The following is a 6,000-nucleotide window of genomic DNA, read 5'->3' as shown; positions in this document are numbered from 1 at the left end:
AAGGAAATAACACTAGGGTACATTGTATCCATAGAGTCTTACACTACAATACCATCAATACACGAAGGTGTTTTGTGGTCCTATATTGTTGTAGATAGATTTCCAGTTGTGCTGTCGTCTGATGCTTTATTTGCTAAACCGTCTGCCGCTTGATTTCCTTCCCTGTAAATATGATTTATGGTGTAAGACGGAATTTGGTCCGGTCTAAGCTTGATTTCTGCTATCATATTGTTGAAGTACCAAGGTGGTTCGGTTGGCGATGTTAAGAACCTTAGAAGATTTTCCGAGTCCGTTTCGAATTGTACTTTTGTCCATTCTCTATCTGTAGTTGTTCTTGACGCTATGAGCATGGCCCAAGTTTCGGCAATGAGAGTTATTGTTATCCCTAATAGTTGTGAAATTGCTAAGATTGTGATAGCATTTTCGTTTCGGCAAATAATTCCCGCTCAAGACAGTTCCGGATATCCTTTAGCTGCTCCGTCCGTGTTGATTTTGATCCAGTCTGGGTGTGGTTTACTCCATCCTACTAGGATTGTGGTTGACTTGGGGATCATATGCATAATATTTGTAGATGATTGCATTTCTGGTAGCACCGGTGGGTGGTTCTGTTGAGCCCAAGTATAATCTTGTTGCAGCCGGGTAGCCATTTGAAGTATGCTTGTTGGATTCGTTTGCTTTTGGTATACGAAGTCATTTCTAGCTAGCCAAAGGGACCATAAAATAAAGAAAAAGGTGGTGATGGACTCGTTACAGATTTTAGCTTGAAGAAGTAGGGGTATGGATGTCTGAGGGTTTAGTGAAACAGGTATTCCCTGCTGGATGCTCTGTGGATTTGATATTCGGGGAAGTAGAAGGTTCCATGAAGCTACAACGATCAGATAGTGTAGCAGGATATGTTTTGCAGTTTCAGGGTCAGAATTGCATTGATGGCAAAGATTCGAGATGGTGAGGAGGATGTGATTGAGTAGTTGGAGGGTTGGTAAACCCTCGTTCAGTGCTTTCCACAAGAAAAGCTTTACTTTTAGAGGACAGGGCAGCATCCATAGGTAGCTAGTTGTAGGGGGTCGAGGGTAGTGGGTTGTGCTGCAATTGATCTGAGTTATCTGTTAGACATTTGTATCCTGAATCCGTCGTATATTTTCCGGATTTTGTGAAGGGCCAGATTATTCTATCCGGTTGGTTCTCATGTGGAAGGTGAGGTTGATGATTCTTTGCATTTTGTTTGGTGGGAGGATGCTCAGCTTTTCGTGGTTCCAAGACTGGGTTGAGGGGTCAATGTTATCAGCTACTGATTGTATGGGGTAGAAAAGTGTTGGATTTATGTTATTGTCGAACTGAGGGATACATTTTGCTTGGATTGGGGTGGTGGAGCCGTTTCCTATCTGGTGAAAGAGATACTTTTTCATGGTTGGTATTAGGGAAGCCATTTTCCTCCATAGGGGACTTCTGGACGAAGGTAGAGGGGGGATGCTTTGGAGGATTGTTTGATGTTTAAGGTATTTTTCGTTGTACAACAAGGCCACTATAGTTTTTAGTTTCTCATGTATGTTTCATATTCGCTTCATAAGTAGTGCCTTGTGATGCTCTTTGCTGCTTCGAATTCCCAAGGACATGATCTCGTATGAGCAGTGAAACAACAACAAGATACGCAAAAGAAAAAACTTGTATAAAAATAACATTACTCCCGTTTTTAGAAAAAATATGCGATCACTTTTTCATTTTTCAAAAACGGAGAGAGTAATACTTTGTGCACCTTTCATTAGACGGTATATGCTTATTGAATAAATAACTTTTACTGCTATTCATTATCCCGCGGATGATGTTTTCGCTTTTTCAAAAAAAAAAAAATTCCTTTTAAAAAGGGAAACTTTTGATTAATAAAAATTTGAGGTTACAATAGATTTACGATAAAAAACAGAAGAAAAAAAGAAAACAACAACATATCATAGAAATAAAATGAATAGGACCCGATTAAATTGGAGGAAAAATAGTTTTTTTTTTTGTGAATTAAATTCCAATCATAAAATTTGTTTTTCGTCGTCAAAAAGATCAGCGGTGAAAACTATATTGTCATATTTTATCTAATGATGAAGATTCTAAGAACTGACATTAAAGTGAAGATAAACCTTATAGAGGAGATAAGACCACCACCGTAGTGTAGACAAGTTGAAAATGTAATAACGACTAAGCTAAATTAACTAGCCAAACTAAAAAACAAGTAATAGTGAAAAAATCTATTCAGATCTCGAGCAGAGAAGATTTTCCAAAGATGGTTTTTTCATAGACAAAGGAGTAAGAGGGAGAGGAGAGAGAAGAAGGACTTGTTGTTTTGTTTTTTTAGATGATGTTTTGGCTTCTTCGACATTGAACATATGAGGTGTGAGTGTAGAGTGTGTTAGAGCATTTCTCGGTTGAATCCACTAGCGTTGGTATGTCAAGTTAGTTGTCAATTTTAGTTTCCAAAATGCATTCTTGATTTAGTATATTAAAGATAGTTTCAGACTAGATTAAGACTAAGAAGTAGAATCGAAGCTATCCTTGAAGGATGAAGTTTGAAGACTACAAGAAGACATCGACAAGGAATTCATCAACAAAGGTATGAGTTAATTGATTTCATTTGGATTCTTGTTCAATTCTACCTTTCTAATCTATCCAAACAAATGCTCACTTTATGGAAAAAATTTTATGACTGGTAAATGTACATTTATGTATATACACTCGAGGTTATTTGAGCCACGATTTTTTTTGATAATAACCTTTAACCCTGGAAAGGTTCTCATGTTATAGTGAATGAGCTTACGAATTCAAAGAGCCAAGAATCACTTAATTCCGAGTTATAACGATGAAGTTATGAGTGATTTATTAAAGTAACAATTATAAGTGTTGCTGTAATTGTTACAGTTCGTTAGTAGGAAACAATCCACAAACTGTTTGTAACGGTTCACAGACTTGAGCCCAATTACGTGACTAGAAGCCTTTTTTGGTCATGTTTGTGATGTTTCCTTATCTAGGCAAGATACCTATTACTCCAAACAAATTTGATTACCATATTAAAGTGTTTGTGATTCCTTCCTAAGTTAGAATGTGATTTATTCACATAAATACAATATTTGCTAGTTAATTATTTATTTAATTATTTTGGAAAGATTTGTAACTTAGGAAAGACTCCCAATATTAGGAGAGTCTTGAAAAAGGAAAATAGCTTTACTTAGCTTTCAAGCTACCTTTCACTATAAATAAAGGGTTCGTGAGCGCTACACGTTTTTCATCCCATTTGGAAAATTGGTGTAAGCTCATAAGGTTGTTTTCCATGTCTTCTGTTCTTCATGAACAAGAGTGAGATAAAACTCTTTGTATTGGGGATCACAAATCCAAGTTGGGTTTAATCTTCGTGATTGATTGTACAACTTGTAATCTAGTTTTTTCACCTCTTGTTCATTCTAAGGTTTTCTCTTATGTTCATAAACCCTAGGTTTTGATAGATTTCAGTTTCTGATCGTATTACCAACACTTGTTAGTCGAAATCGGAATCTAGAAAGAAAACTTCGATTAAGGTGTCTCGTAAAAATCCTTAAGAAGTTTTAAACAAGATATCTCTAGATTTATTCTAGTTATTCTTGTTTTAGAATTATTGGAGTTTTCTTAACTTAGAAATTGATCTTTGGAATCACCCAAGTTCAATTACAAAAATCAGGTTCACGGACTCCTTGTGTACGCATAATGATTGTAAGTTAAAACCCTAATCTACAAGTTTGTTTCGGTATCTCTACTTTTATTTGGTAGTTGTTCGAAACAAACACAAGATTTCCAAAACCTTGATTTACATCTAAAGGGAAATCAAATCGGTGCTTTTGTGAAAACAAAAGATCAAAAAGTATCAGTCGTGTTGTTGTATCTTCTAAAGAGAGCCTTGGGTTCTGCTAGAAGATTTACGAGAAGAATTCCTAAAGACAGTCGGTGTTGTGCTAGGAGTTCTATAAGTGATGAAGCAGGTATTACATCTAGTCCGAATAGGTAGTAGGAATTTGGTGTAACAACTTATAATCAGTGTGTGTTTATTCTGGACTAGGTCCCGGGGTTTTTCTGCAGTTGCGGTTTCCTCGTTAAATTTTTTTTTGGTGTCTGTGTTATTTATTTTCCGTATTATATTGTTTATCTTTATAATTGAAATTTCACAGGTTGTGCGTAAGTTCAATCAATTGGGAATCCAACCTTTGGTTGTTGATTAAATTGATTGACATTTGGATTTTGGTTTTTTATACCATCCAAGTTATTTCTTATATTCAATCGGGATCGCAAATTCCTATTTGTTTGATTGCGGATTGAATTGAGAAATAGAGATATAACTCTTTGATATACTTTACTCTAGATTGAGTCTGACTGTCTAGTTGATTCTCTAGAAAGTGTATTGGAGTAAGTCCTCTCAAATTGCCAAACAAATTGTTAGGTGTGGTTGTTAGACCCCCGCATTTTCAATTGGTATCAGAGCAGGCAAACACGTTAAAGACCTTATAAGTTTGTGTTTGTAGCGATCTGATATGGACAGAAGTGCTATGTCTATAAACGTACCTCCATCCTTCGATGGAACGAACTATTTATAGTGGAAAATTGCTATGCGTGCTTTTATAAAAGCGCGATATTTTCAATCATGGGTTCGCATTGTTAATGGCTATAATCCTCCATTAGTTACAATAGGCGGTGTAACTATTGCGAAGGATATTGGTGATTATGATGATCTTGAGATTCTTGCTGCCAAGCAAAAATCTGAAGGTTTAAATGCTATCATCCATGCCATTACTCCAGATCTCCAACATCATGTGACTACTTGCAATAAGTCTAAAGATGCTTGGGATATCTTAGAAACCATATTTGAAGGGAATGCCGCAGAGAAAGAAGCAAGGCTTCAATACCTAGCTTCTGACTGGGAAAACCTTCGTATGTCTGATGATGAAACCTTTGATGAGTTTAACCAAAGACTTTCTCAAATAGTTAACTCCTCATTTTCATTAGGAACAACTATTCCGGAGAAAGATATTGTGTGCAAAATTCCCAGGCCTTTACCTTTAAGATACAAGTCTAAGAAACATGCCATTGAATAAGCAAACGATATTTCTACACTCTCCAGGAATACTCTTGTTAGAAAGTTGAAGATCTTGGATGATGAACACCGATCTTGAAAAGAGGTGATATCTTTTAAAGCTGCAAACAATTATGAATCCTCTAAGGATAAATCTGGTTCGCCAGATGCTAAGGATGTTACTCCATGACAATTTAGAAAAATCTTGAGAGACAGGAAAAATAGTTTTTCTAAAGGTACAACATCTCCTAGTGATGATGTACAATGCTTTAACTGTCGTGGTTTCGGGCACCTTTCTTCAGTATGTCCTAGCTGGAGCCGCAGAAAATTGGCATATGCAGCAGCTTTGCCTACTCTTGTTGATGGACCCAAATATTATGGTCACCAAGAATACACAGGCGAGGTTGCATTAGCTTCTGGAAAAATTCTTTTGGATACTGATTCTGATTCTGATTATGTCGAAGAAGTGTTCCATAAAGATCCAGTTGCTAATAATCTTCTTAAGGAATGTCATCAAAAACTCTCGGAAGCTGAAAGCACCATACTCAGTGAGAAAGTTAAATATGACAGAATTCGTTGTCGGAATAAAGACTTGCAAGACCAACCTGATTCTATTGGTGCAAGAGATTATCTCAACGAAATACGAATGCTTAAAGAAGAAATTGCCGGAAGTCGAGATCAAGAAAATATTCTTCAAGCAAAGATAGATAACTTGGATAACATTGAGATGAACTTGTTATTTGATTCGGAACAAGAAGATCTTAAAGTTCAATGTGAATCATCCAAGAATGATCTAGTTATTGCGCTCGAAAAGGTCAAAAGGTTGGAAGAAGAAAACTCGAGCTTAAAAGAGAGTTTGTCTAGAAATAGCATCTCAGAAAAATTAACCTCGATATTGGGAGCATGTAGAATTCATCGTGATA

This window comes from Papaver somniferum, chromosome 6 (assembly GCF_003573695.1).
Source record: "Papaver somniferum cultivar HN1 chromosome 6, ASM357369v1, whole genome shotgun sequence".
Taxonomy (NCBI): Eukaryota; Viridiplantae; Streptophyta; class Magnoliopsida; order Ranunculales; family Papaveraceae; genus Papaver; species Papaver somniferum.
Note: the sequence above shows the minus strand (reverse complement) of the source record.